Consider the following 15384-nt stretch of genomic DNA (forward strand, 5'->3'; position numbering starts at 1 on the left):
ATGCATTTCTCTACTTGACTTGGAGCTATTCGACAATAAAATTGTACATCACTTAGCATGTCCTCCATGCTTCCTATATAACTGGATCTATTCATTACAACCACAGGGCCCCCTTTTTTCTGCTGGTCTAATGCTAATACTTGGATCTCATCTGAGTGCCTTCAATGCCAATCTTAGCTTCGGTTTTAAATTACCATACCATTTCTCATACTTATTATCATTGTTGTGTCTGTGTAAATCTTCCTCAACTAGTTTAGAAAATGCATCAACCAAAGGGTGCAAATTAGGAACATGCATACTAGGTTTTCTCAAGTTCTGACCTTCATTAATAAAGGTGCGACTACCAAAATCAAGCTTTAGCTGTATATTATGAGCAAAAAGCTTAGTATCCAATACTGTATCCATTAAATCACTTTTGGTTGATGGTATAAATGTTAGGCCCTTTTCAAGGACTTCAGTTTCTTCCTTAGTTAAACTCCTACTAGATATATTCCACACTAATGATTCATGGTTTTCTCCCACATTTTCTTCAATGTAGGGCCCACATAATCCTCCTTTAACAGTCTTCTTTTCTGTCTCCCCCTGCTCATAGACCTGTCCCTCCCTCCCCTCCTGAACTCTTGTATGGGGAAAGGGGCAGGGCCAGATAGGCCTAAATTTCCATGATTGGGGGTGCCATCAGTCTTCCTTCTAACCGATCCAACACCACTGCCTGGGTTATCAGAGGCACTAAAGGATGGATTATTCCCTATTTCTAGTTCTACATGACATGTACCAACAATACCATTAGTTTCCACTACAGCAGATTGCATAGTGAGTGCTAGTAATATTTCATCCACATCATTCTCATTATGAACAATCACTGTAGTAATGACAGCGTTCTTCACATTACAAGTTGATCATTCAATCCCTTTAATGGAGTAATGCTGTATAGCTGTTAGCATAAATTGCTATGATTTAAGATGATTCCTGTATGAGTTTCCCCAACTCCTTGTCTCAGTTTTATGTTTACTGATATTGTTTATGACTCACTTTATGACAGATAGGTCAGAACCATATACAGATATAATCCTATACTCCAAACTGTTAGTATCTGTAGTGTTTCTGCTGGGTTTTGTGATAATAGTGTCTATATTGGTGCAAGTCCTGTTAGTTTAAGCCATGTTGCAAGGAGCCAAAAGGTTGAAATATGTCTATGCCAGTTTGCTTTACTACATTAGTTGTGGCCACATATAATGTTACTGTACTGTTTAGGTAAGCAAAATGAGAAATCAAAAGAGTTTTATGCACATAGTGCGATATCTAAGTCTATAATTGATAACAAAAGCCCACCGCCTAACTAAATGCTGCCTGTGGACTATATTAGAATCTTTGGGGAGATTATCTTCATTGTGAAATGGGTGTTGCTTGTTGCAGTGCCAAAATATTCCAATATATACCATTACAAGATGCAACACTTCTATTAATATTTGATTTTCCACAGTACATCATTTATGATGTGGACACCTCAGTGCATGATAATTGCTATTTTCAAGCTCTGAACTGTTAAAAGCAATACAGTTCAAGAAAAGAAAAGAATGTAGCTGAGTAAATTAGGGCTGTACAAAATTAATTGTTGCAGTCCGTAGAAGGCCCAATGATTCTTGTGACAGTGTTTATTCAAGATAACTCAATGCATTTACTTAGTTTCATGGCGCTAAGGAACCGATACTATACTTTATGCTGGCAATTTAATTTCTGTCATCTCTATCTACCATTTGCTTTGTTCATGTTTTCATAACATACATAAAGATATATAAAGATTTGTTGCCATTTTTTTTTACTTAGAAAGAAAGCAATGGTTGAAAACTTAATTTCTATGCCAGCATTTTTTATCAATAAAACAGCTTGAAAGATGTGATAACTCCTTTTTGTAGCTTCCTCAAATCATATTATAAACTACTTCAGGGAACACAAAACTGCAGTTGAATTCTGGTTAGGAAACAGCAGGAATGTTTCCAATAAATCAGTATGCCATTTAAATAATATGACAGGTTATGACAGCAATAAAGCAATCAGTGTTTCATATCACCCAGTGGTCCAGAAAGCAATGCTTATGTAGTAAGCAAAAACCATACTTGAGAGACAAGACGAACATGTTCAGCTAAATATTTTTATTTCCTCTGCATGCTTTGATATGTCCCATGTTTTTTTTTTTTTCCTTTTTGCATAGTACATTGTTTTATCGCTTTATAGCTCCCAGTCTGGAGTCAAAAGGCAGAGGCATAAAATGTACTCGTTACCTGGACTGCACTCTGAAAATGCATTACCTGAAATACATAAAGGTGAACAATATAAGACATGCAATTTATTAAATGCACTTTCCAGATTCTATACATATTTGGAATGGCATCAGCATATATTTTCCTTCTAAGTTCAGAATATAGCATAAGATATTATTTGTTCTATGCTTTTGACTTAGATCCATTTTCATTAGACTGCATGAAAACCAATGATAATTATTATTATATACTCTGATTTTTTGTGTTCAGAGAGTAAGGCAGATGTCATACGGGCTACCTCTGACTCTCAAATATTATGCAGAAGTAATAATATCAAATAAAGCAAAACATTCCCAATCTCAAGTGAAGAACAAAAGCATTGCTATGTAGGTAAGATAACTGCAAGCCATGTTACTACACTACTGTGTTATTATCATATCTTGGATTTTTTGACAGTGATTCGATGAAACAATTATTTTTAAACAATAACTTTCAAAGAACCACATTTCTTGACAAGAAACATTAGAATCTAAGTGTTTTTACTTTTATGTTGTTTTGATGTTTTTTAACAGCTGTAACTTTTAACACATGCCCTGAGATTCATAAAGAACCACACTACTGGTGTTAAGAGCTGTGGCCAAAACGGGCAGTTTCTGAGATCATAAGCAAATGTCATTCAGAGACACATTAGTTGTGATGAGGAAAACCCTCATTAATGGCTAATGTGTATGTCTCTGAATTATGTAGAGTTACTCCTAGTACTAATCAGCACTTTCCTGTTGTAATCATCACTAGTGGCCCATGCATCTTTTTGGCACAGGCACTTCTCATCTTTAACTCTGCCATACACATGCACATATTCAAAACACACACACACATGCACACACACACACACACACACACACACACACACACACACACACACACACACACACACACACACACACACACACACACACACACACACCACCCTCCATCATTCACTGTACCAAACACATACAAAAAAAGACAGAGACACACACACACACACACACACACACACACACACACACACACACACACACACACACACACACACACACACACACACACACACACACACACACACACAAACACCCTCCATACATTTTAGCTGTCCCTGAGTTTATAGAACATTCCTGATGTAGCCTCTTATTTTTCCCTGACTCTCATAAATCACAGATGATTACAGTCAGTCGATAATGCCAAACAGGAGAGTTTCATTCTTCTTACTGCTCAGAAAGTACACCATGATGCACCTCCTGTTGCTCTATTTACTTTTTAAATAATATCTTAAAATTTTCCCTTGGTGTTGTCTAGTGTTCCTCCTCCTCTTGCCTTTGTCTGGAAGTCCTTAGCACAGACAATTAAGCATGGAAACCCCTTCCCACATTTACATCCATCATCTACCACATTTGTCCTTAATTTTACACATTAATGATTTTGCCTTATTATCTGCTTTGTCTCTCATAACTGAAGACAACTACAGTCAATAAACATTACCAGATATGAGATTCTCATACCTGTTGCTCAAACAATATACATCCTAATACAAAATGTGCTTTCTGTACCAAAGTTACAGGGTTTTAAGCTTTTTTCCTCATGCTTAACTATTTAAAGTGAGTTAAGGTATTGAGTGTCGCAAGTTCAGAGAACACAAAACTACAGTTGAATTTTGTTTAGAAAATAGCAGGAAAGTTTCCAATAAATTAGTCTGCCATTTTAATAATAGGGTATGATATCAATAAACAATCAATATTGTATATCAATCTTTAATCTAGAAAGCAGTGCTTATAAGGTAAGTAAACACCAAAACGATTCTTGTGTATTATTTCCTACACTTGCTATTACCTATGATGCGATGCTTCACATTTGTTTGCATAGCATGTTTTTTATTTCTTTATAGCTCCCAGCATGTGGTGCCTGCTGTTACACCCCTTATATCTTGGGTCTTCTGTGCTGCAAAACCTGTTGTTCTAATAACCTTTTAAGTGACTATGGGTAATATTTAGAATCCTTTGGTATCTAATATTCCGTCCATATGTCTTTTGTGCTGCAAAATCACTATTAACTTTTTAAGTTAGTTTATGGTAATATTTAAATAGTACCCTTGGTGTTTAGTTTTATCTTTGCCTATACATCTTACAAACTGCAAAACTGTTGTTCTATTAACTTTTTAAACAAGTTTAGCGATATATTTAAAGTGTTTCAATGGTGGCTATTGTTCTACTTGCCAGAATGTCTTTTGTGCTTTAAAAAATATTGCTCTGTTAACTTTGTAAGTGAATTTTGAATAATATTTACATTTTCCTGGTGTCTAGCATAACCCTGATATTTCAGGATTTGCTTATTAGTCTGGAGGAGTTTAGAGGTATTTCAGCCCCCTCCACTCACATACACATACACACACTCAAACACTTACATACACATGGAATGGGATTAAGGGGTTTGTCTGAAGAAGCTTATTTTACTTTGTGAATGAAAACGCTCACAATAAATCCGTGGATTTGGGACTCCTTGTGTGGCATCTTATTTAAACTCTATTCCTATGTCTGGGCCTTGGTCTCCCCATTATTTAAGGCTTTGTCCAGATTTCTTGAACTAAGAGGTTGAAAGTTATGATAGGTAAAAAATAGATAAACAGATAGCTGGATTTAAGTGTACGAGGTATAATTGAACTGTGTAAATGTATACCTATATTAATACATAAAAATACTTTGGGCAGCAAGTATCCCAAAACTTTAGGCGGCATTTTCTAACTCACCTTCTTCATTTTCCTTATTTTCACATAATTAGTCAGTTCCTTCCCTCTGTCACTAGATGTTGCATGAATGCTTAATGTTTTTCTTTACTACCACATCACAAAGTTGAGGTACACCACACAGAAACAGTGTTACTGGGATAAGTGTTCAGTGGGAGCTGTGTAGCCCAAGGTGTAAAAACTTTCATACATGGACATATATCTTTTATGTTTTATAAGTTATGGAATAAGTCCATGAAAATTTGAATGGAATTAGCTTAACTCATAACATATGAACACTTCTGGCTGAATTCTATAAATGTCAAGGAATTTGATGGATTGCACTGAGATTCGTGCAAGATTTGCAGCAAACCAAGTCCTATATAAATGTGTCCTGGCCTATGGAAAATACTTCAGTGCAAGGCAGACATAACCAGTGATGTCAATGCATCTATAGTCAGTCATGGTAAATATGAATTCAAGGAAAACTCATCCATAAAGTAATATATGTGCATCACCAATGCACATCTACCAGAGATACACAAGCCCAATGGAAGTTTCAGTAATTTGTGGAAATTATTAGCCAGACACAAAAGTGACAAATATCTGCAAACAGTTATGGATATCATTGTAATAAGTACATGTACATATATAAATACACACATCACAATTTGCAAAATCTGACGTAATCCACAAAATTTCTAATAAAAAAATGAACTAAGTAAGGGGTAAGGCAATCACTGCCACATAATTGTAGCTGAAAGTAGCTAATAATGGGTGCAGCACATGTGGGAATGCAAGTAATATATATATATATATATATATATATATATATATATATATATATATATATATATATACACCCACGGAAATAGGTGATAGAAAAGTAGATGTGGGGTGGTGGTAAACAGGAGGGGCACACAAGAGGTATGGTAGAATAAGAAGGGATCAGAAGGAGAGTCTGATGAAGAGCCAAAAGAGCATGGGAAAGTTTTTTTTTAATTAGTGGGAATAGGTTCTTTTTTATTATTTGGAGAATAAAAGGAATGGAAAAGACACAGAAAGAGGAGGTGGGAAAACAGCAAGTACAAGCATCACAAGACATTACGGACAAAGGTAAGTAACACACATGAAGGAAAAGTAAGGTACACAGATAGTACACATATATACTATAAAAACATGGGTGAAGGTAAAATGACAAAAAGGGTAGGGATGCATACCAGCCATGGTGCACCTCAAAAATACATATGTATTAATGCACAAAGCAGTGCTGATATGTTGCAAACTGTGAGGGTCATACCAGAATGAGTATGACCGATGGCTAATGGTTGTCAGAGTACAGTAAATGGAGAGTGCTGTCATTACAGTACAAAATGAATATCATTTACCATCATCCATTAAGCTGTCAGCAGTACATGTGTAAGCCAAACAGCAAGGATGATCAAATCCAGGCAAAGAAATGTAGGAGCAGACAAGTGGAGGACAGATTAGAACATCCAACACTGCATGCAAAATGCATAAAACTGACCATATTGCCAAACAGCAGTACTGCACCAAAACAGTAACGCGTTTGTGTAATAAACCGATAAGTATACACACAACCAACACAGGAGAAATTGGATCCATGTGTCAAAGAACACATTCCATGTTAGAGGCAACTGAGATGGAGGTTTAGGTATACAATGTACATGTATGACATGCAATGACATTACATAAGCCAAACAGAAACAAGGATCATCACACATACCCACACCAGTGACATAGAACATGAAGTAAAGGGTGATACATATATGAATAATAATACCTAAGAAATGCAAACCTGTACATAGGCAGGAAGCATACCAATGTCAGGATGAAGCACAATACACAAGTACAACATAAACACTGATGAAACCTATGCTTGCCAGCACCTTGTGTGCATATGCCTTGCATGTATATGATACCCAACATAGTGAAACAAGGTTATATTGCACCAGTGCCCATATATGACAATGATACTTTACAGGAAGATGAACACTTGCATATACATATGCCATGTATATGTGAAGCATAAAGGTCAAAGCTATAAGGGGAGAAGGGAGATGGATAAAATAGGCCCACATAAATAAGTTAATGCTAGCAAGAAAACAATAACAAAATAGGCCCAGAATAAAGGACAACCATAGCTAAGCAGAGACATTGTGTGAGCAAGTGTCTGCAGCATAAGATGGACTACCAGGCCTCATAAGGTACTTTAAAGCAAATAGCCAATGTCTGACACATGCATAGTGCATTGGGATGATTATAAATATATTTGTGTACAAAAGACACAATCAGCACAGTAGTGTGCAACAGTTAAACAGCAAATGTTATTGTACACAACAGAAGCCGGTTTGAATATCATATCCATATATACTGCTATGCAAACATAATACAACATGTGGAGCTATCACAGTCAGTGGAATAAATATAACAGCTCATGTGTAAGACTGATCAAAGGACGGTCTTGTGCACACAAGTACAGCACAACAAAATGGAATAAGTGCAGTCAACTAGGTAGATTCATAGGTTCATAGATGTGTACTAGGCTAATGGCCCTGGGGCCTTTACAAGCCTAGCCATAGGATTACTCTGGCATAGTGCCACCCGACCTTAGTTCCCAGTGCCTTTGTCGAGTAGAGCCACTGGTGTTATCCCTGGGGTGAATTTTCTGCTTCCCATCCACTCATCAAGATTTATCTTGAAGAGGGTCAGTCAGGTGCTCTGCTTGACATGTGTGGGAAGTCTATTCCATAGCATGGGCAGTCTCTGGGTTATGAACCTGTCCCTCCAGCATGTTCTGTTAACTGTAGTAATGAGGTTGAGGTCTCTGGAGCATGTGGTGTGGAGGGATGGGGATTTCTTTAGATGTAGCATTTCTAACAGAGCTGGGTCAGACATGGCTTTGTAAGTCAAGCGGAGATCGTATCTAAGTAGGCGATATGAGATGGAGAACAGTTGGAGTTTTTTAGTCTGTCCATATAGGACAAGTGTTTAAGGCCTAGGATCCTCTTTGTGAGGTTCTTTTGTGGCCTCTCCAGTTGTTGCAGGTGTCTATTACAAGGACAGTTGTGTGTCAATCATATTATGGCTATAACTATGTATATCCATGTAAAATCAGTGCATATGTGCTATAAATCCATACACATGGACATGTATGCCAACGCGTGTATACATATATTAATATAAGCAATGTATAAAAAGTCTGGTTAGTGACATAGGCAAGTTACAGATAAAAAAGGGAATAAAGGATGACATACAAAGAATCACCTCTGTATATTTAATAAGGGACCATTATATGTCAATACAGTATGTGAAGGATAGATGTGCAGATGTACATGTCACATTACTCAAAAACAACAGTAGTATTAAACTGTGTAGTACATGGTATAATAATTGCCAGTATAGTGCACATGCAAGGTCATTGTTCCAGTGGAACAACATGACCTAACAATGTTAAATAAGGAACATAATCAGGGACACATCATGCTGAACAGACATAACACAACAAAAATCAACATGCAAATTGGTGTAATGCATGCACGTGGTTAACATGTGCATATAAATTTACTTGACTGATCTGATTGTGCTATATTAGAGGAATGAGACTAATGTAGTATATGAGATACTGTCACCCATTCAAAGTAAATACATGGACTACAGAAGCAGAAAAATTGTGTCCCACTTACATTATGCTAACTGTGACAGTCATATCTGTCACATATAGGGTCAGAGTGTATTGGATAGAAAGTGCAGTTGTATAAAATCTTACTATGCAGTAGATGTTCTTCTGGTCACTATTGCAGTACTCCTAACTAAAGGGATTTCCTGCCAAGAATAGCCCAATATCCTGTCAGTATACCAAAGCCTCATGATTTTATAGATGTCTTACATCACACATATGCACCCACTCAAGGCCTAGGGCATAAAAGTGAGGTACAGATGTACATACCTCAGAAAATCTTTGCCACTAGTCTGAATGCCAACATTGACCATCAGTCTGAACACTCCTGTTCTGGTTACTAAGGTGTGTTTCAGATAATTGCCCCACTGAGGTTTCTTCTTATATTTTCCTCTTTTTTTTAATTGTATGAGTTTACATGTCATCCAGAAAGTAAAAGCTACAAGAAGAATCTAGCCAAGCTAGAGTTTCCACTGTGTGATTCTTTAAACCTCTTGAGTTAGAGACACAATGAATATATGCATGTGCCCCACATTAGACATTAGGTGTCTCAGCTGTATAGCAGTTCTGAATGCCCATGACTTTTTTCTTAATTCTGTCATGAACAAATTTAGACCAATAAAGCCAACCCCCCCCCCCCCCTAGTTGTAGACATGTATGTTTCAATCTTCTTATGACCTTGTCAACAAAGCATAAATGGACTGTTTGGCTAATCTTTAGAAACACAGGGTTTTCATACCCAACTGATGTCTATAAGCATTATGGTGTCTGCAAAATATCCCAACTAAAAAACTAAAACAAACAGTAAAAAGGTCACACAGGGAAATCAATCAGTAAAAACTACAGGAAAAAATCTAGCCAAGGTAGAGTTTCCACTGTATGATTCCTTAAACCTCTTGTATTAGAAGCACACGGGATATATGGAAATGATGCCTTAAAGACATCAGGTGCTTTAGCTATATGGCAATTCTGAATGCCCATGACTTTTTTCTTTTTAAATCTGTTGTGGACACAGCTGAAACATGCATCTCCACAGCTAGTGGGGTTTGGCTTTATTGGCCTGAATTTGGCCAAAACAGACTTAAAAAGAAAAAAGTCATGGGCATTCAGAACTGCCATATAGCTGAAACACCTGATGTCCTTAAAGGGTCATTTGTGTATACCCTATGTGCCTCTAATACAAGAGGTTTAAGGAATCACACAGTGGAAACTGTAGCTTGGCTAGATTTTTCTTGATGTTTTTACTGATTGGTTTGTCTGCGTGACCTTGTTACTCATTGTTTTAGTATGTCATCCAGAAAGGGAAAATGTCAGAGTGGGAGCAGATTATCCATAAGGATCATCACAAGCAGTGTGTCTTTTGCTTGGGTGCTTCTCACAACCATAAGCAATGCTCTATCTGCCAAGCATTTGTCCCAAAAACCTTACATAGTAACTTAAGTTGTTGACGCAGGGTGCAGTGGCAGAATCTTCCCATCCCAAAGGTCAACCACCTACCAAGACAAAGGCCAAGAAACTCAGGTCTGATTCGGCTGCTATCATGCCTCTCCTGGTTGTCTCTCTCAAGAGTGGTGAATGCCCAGAGAATTACCCAGTTGTTACGTTGGATTCTTTTGTCTCAAACCTATTGGTGACTGACATGGATCTGACTTCTTCCACATCCTCAGAGGCCCTCTATTTGTTTATACCAGATGTTGAGGGGAACCTCAGCTAATTATTTCAGATGGAACAAGGAGGATATTGCAGATATTTGGTCAGGAGGAGATTTCTACTATGTTGCTTGAGTGATCCTCAGCGTGAATGGCAGGATTTTACTCAGGGGTTATTTGGGTCTACTGTCAGGCATCAAATGACTGAACATTGGGCAATAAGCATCAAAAGTTCACTCAACGAACTTTCATTTCATTGACAGGGTAAGTAACTACTTGTCCAACACTTCCCTGTGTGCTCTAGGAATTGGTATATATATATGTGTATATATATATATATATATATATATATATATATATATATATATATGGAAGCACTTTACTATCTCGAAATACTGAAATCAAAGTGTCGAATACACAGTTCTGATGGCACGCTAAGTGGGATTTGCTGTGTTTGTAAGGTGCAGTGTGCTGTGGGAAATGGTTTGCCTGCCATTGTGTGCAGATCTGCAGATTCAGGTAAGTGCTGTTTTTTTAAGGGTTTTGCATAGGGATTTGAGTGTGTGTGTGAGTGTGTTGGGAAGTTTTAGGTGTAGATTATTGTAGGTAAGAGTATGAGTAAGTGTTGAGAGTGGTGATGTTTGTACATATGTGATGTGTGTTTGTGCAAGGGGTATATAGAGTATGTAGTGGTGGATTTAGTGTCTTCATCTTTTTAGTGCGACCACGGAGTTAGAATATATAAGTAGTGGGGGTGTGGGGGCGCACCCCCCACATGGGGGTGCAAAGGTGTTTGCCCCCCTGCTTATATGTAGGGTAGGTGTGTGTTGTTGTGTTTGTGTGTGCTTTGTTGGTTTGTTGTAGTGTGGGGAGGAAGGTGTATGTATGTTTGTTTGTGTGGTGGAGGGTGTATTTAAAAGTCACGTTTTTGAATTTCACACTTTTGGAGTTTCGGTATTGTGAATGTTTGGCTTTATAGTCTCGGGATATTGAAATTCAAGATTTCAGTATTTCGAGATTATAAAGTGAAATATATATATATATATATATATATATATATATATAAGGGAGGTGTGGAGGTTGTGGTGGACGAAGGTCCCCACCTTGGTTGGTTTGAAACACTTCAGTGTGTGAGACAAGGAAGTGTTGGACAAATAGTTGCTTACCTGTCAATGAAATGAAAGTTCAGTGAGTAAACTTTCAATACTTATTGTTCAATGTTCAGTTGTTCGATGGTTAGCTCATTTGATGGCCGAACATACACCTGGGTTATTTAATGAACTGATGGCCTTAAAGCCTTTCCAAAGAGTTTCTGTGCCTGCTCCCTGTTGGTAATCTACCTCACTCAAGAATTTTTTGTTTAAAAAGTCATGGACATTCAGAATCACCATATAGCTGAAACACCTGATGTTATCAAGGGTTATTTGCATATATCCCATGTGCCTCTAATACAAGAGGTTTGAGGAATCACACATTGGAAAGTCTAGCTTGGCTAGAATTTTCTTTTATGTTTTCCTCCCAAAGGTAAGAAGGGATCTAGGTGGATTCCTCCTTCTATGTCTACTTAGATGCCTGCTTCTCTGAAACCTCCTTTTCAAGACAAGTTAGGTTCTAGCTGACTGTTGCTTACCTGTTTGTTGAGACAGGTTCCCTTATCCCTTCATCTTTCTCTGTCCCTTCCCAATTGGTTAGGGGTCACTCAAGACTCTTAGATTCTGTCCATCAGCTGTTAAGGCTACTTCATAGTATGAAAATCCCTTCCTCCTTTTCTAGGCATCCATCAACCTCCTAAGGAACAGCTGCCTTTCCAGTAACTCCATGCTGTGTAAACAACAGTAAGAGTAAAAATCAATATTTTTATGCTGTGCCACACAGGCAGATTCACACACACACACACACACACACACACACACACACACACACACACACACACACACACACACACACACACACACACATACACACACACACATGCATGCACACACACACATGCACACATGCCTGCGCACATGCACATATACTTGAATTATCACAGTTATAGGGAAATTCAACAAGCTATATGAACACACAAAAACACAACCTCACTGTAAGAAAAAAAGAGCAGTTAATAGTACATAAAACAGCATTTCACAAAAATTATTTACATATTAATGTTATTCCCAAATAAATCAATATGTATTACACATACCTTGTAGCTGCATCAAGGGGAAGACTTGCATAAAATCAGCACGCCAGAATGCCATTGGACTACATAAATAAACCTGCAGTATGAACTATGTTAATGCTATCTCTGGAGACATTAGCATGGAAAGTAATAACACATACCTCACTCCCTTCACTGGTCCTCAAGTCTATGCATGTGATTTATGCTGAGAGCTTTATTCCTGGCATGATCTTTAGCAGCTGCAATCAGAAAAGATTCAGGAAAGCAAAAAGTCCATGCAGGATCAGTGTAGCAAATCTTGTACGGAGTTCGACTGCCGAGTGATTCAGCAAACATCTGATCCGACGTGCACGAGCCTGTCTACACTGTTCCTGCACGGAAGTCCATGTGGCATGTTAATCATCTCATTTGTTGGTGAAAACAATGCAAATGAGGTGAATTGGCTATTCAGGAAGCTGCCAGGTCTCCGTGCAGCAACAGTGTCAGTGCAGAAATGTGTTCAGTTACTAATTGAATACATTTCTGCAAAAAGGAAAACAGAGGCATGACAGCATAAATAAAAGCATGTATTCACATCTGTAAGTATGCCAATATTCAAATATATGGCCATTGGCATGAATAAATGTTTAATTTTAATAAAAAATATTTTTTTTTATGTGGCTGATCTCGGCCGTTTAAGCATAGTGCTGCAGCACGCAAATATGATAGTGCCGAAAATAAAAAAAAATGTGAAAACCCAGGTTTAAAGAAAATCTGCATTTTGTCATTATAGTCTATGGCATGCAGAATCAAAACAATACCAGGGGACAGTGGTGGTCAGAGGGAAAGGCTCCATGTCAGTGCAGTATCTATGGGCTAATGTAGTGGGGTATGCAAATGAGGGGAAATTTACTGAATCACAAAATATTCTTAGTCCAAAATCTGCACCTAACCATGTAGGTGCTAGAACAGGATTATGTAACAGGAGGAGCAACTAACATGAAAAGGGGGTGTGTCATGCTTTCTGTAAGCACATTGGAGCTCTCTTGCCTGGGTTTGCACTTAGTTAAGCACAGCTAAGCAAGGGGGTGTGTTTGAGGCTGTAATGTCTTACACCATGAAATGAGCGTATTCGCATCCAGGTAGGGACATTTCTGCTAAAATGTGTTTAATTTAGCTAAATGGGTTTACTCAGCACACACTGGGACTTAAACAAACAAACAAAAACATAAATAAATAAACCACAGGAAATGGCAGCACCATGTATATGTAAGCAAGGGTGTGTGTCCAAGGCTGTATAGCATTGTTTACCTTGCCTAAATGGGTGTGCGCGGCATACACCAGGATTTAAACCACAAAAACTATAAAAAGACAAGAAATGGCAAGTGGAACAAGAAAAAAAAAGGAAATAACAGAATAGAGGCACTCAAATGCAAGTAATAGAGCTGGCAGGTGGAATGTATCATACCCAGCCAATCACACAGGCAGCATCAGCAGCACACTACTATAAACAATGCAAACATCTTTCAGTCTGTTTTTTTCCCACAACCTCTACACCACCAGTGTACAAAGATGGGGAAATTTACCTGACAAAACTAACAAAATATTAGGAGCTGCTGGCACCCTTATACATTAGTACATGCAAGTGGCTGAGGGTGGTGAAGAGGACAGTGCTGACAACTGCCCTAGACTTATGAAGAGGAGAAGAGTGTTCAGGCCCAGGGTAACCTTGCAGGGGCTACATGATTTGGAGATAGTAGAGCACTAAAGGGTGGACAGGGACATATTGTAGCAAATTGTGGAGCTGTGACAGCCTCACCTCACATCAAGAGCAAACAGAGGGAAACCCATCCCAGTGGATACCAAGGTAAGTGTAGCTCTAAGAATACTAGCTAAAGGTACTTTCCAAAGACCAACTGGGGATATCATGGGGGTCTCACAGGCATCTGCATACAGGATACTCCACCAATTCCTGGATGCCATGCAACCACATGCTGAGGAGAACATTAAATTCTCCACCACCCGTGAGGAGAGGACCCACAATATGAGTCTCTTCCACCATGTAGCAGACTACCCGGAGGTACAGGGTGCCATAGACTGCAAACACATCCACATCAAAGCACCATCTGGTGACTGGGGTAGGGTCTACATAAACCCCAAGGGGTTCCACTCCATCAACTGCCAGGTCATGTACGATACCCAGGGCATTATCATGAATGTGTGTACTGTTTACCCTGGAAGCTATCATGACTACCACATCTGGCATTCCTCACAGCTGTGTCAGTGCTTTGTCAGGAGGGACATTCCATATGGCTATTTAGTGGGGGATACTGGCTATGCACTGGAGCCATGGATGATGACACCCATTAGAAATGCACACACACCCACACAAGACTGCCATAATGAGGCACACGCACAGACCAGAATCATTATAGATTGTGCGTTTGGGATGCTCAAGTCACGGTTCCACTGCCTTGACATATCCGGTGGAGCCTTGCAGTACTCTCCAGCCACATGTGGTCATAGTATGTGCCATGCTACACAATATGATCCTGTAGAAACAGATGCAGCAGGAACAAAATGGTGAAGAGCCACACAGCCCCCACCATTTATAAGGCCTCCACAGGAACAGAGGGACTTGGAGGAGGATTAATCTGAGCCTGCCCCTGTAGGCAGTCGAAGGCATGCCCAGTATGCCCTGGCCTTGGCAAAGAGGCAAAGCGTAGCACATACACTGACAATGTAGAGCTCCAGGGACTGATCTTGCTCTCTCTCTGTCTGACTCGCACACACAGTAAAATGAATACCAAAAATCACACCACCTATACCTGACCATGTAAAGGCAGTGTATTGTGTGCATCTGACATAGTCAG

The 15384-nt window shown here is 38.7% G+C and overlaps 1 long non-coding RNA gene across 1 annotated transcript; it reads right to left on the minus strand.

The window, feature by feature from the left end:
* Positions 1–2165: 2165 nt before the first annotated feature.
* Positions 2166–12860, minus strand: LOC122788778. The gene is made up of 3 exons (XR_006362730.1): positions 12694–12860; positions 11999–12189; positions 2166–2309 (listed from the first exon to the last, which is right to left on the minus strand). It is a non-coding gene; the product is annotated as an uncharacterized LOC122788778 (long non-coding RNA).
* Between the last annotated feature and the right edge of the window lie 2524 nt (positions 12861–15384).

This window comes from Protopterus annectens, chromosome 14.part0, assembly GCF_019279795.1.
Source record: "Protopterus annectens isolate FY-2018-M chromosome 14.part0, PAN1.0, whole genome shotgun sequence".
NCBI classification, from domain to species: domain Eukaryota; kingdom Metazoa; phylum Chordata; order Ceratodontiformes; family Protopteridae; genus Protopterus; species Protopterus annectens.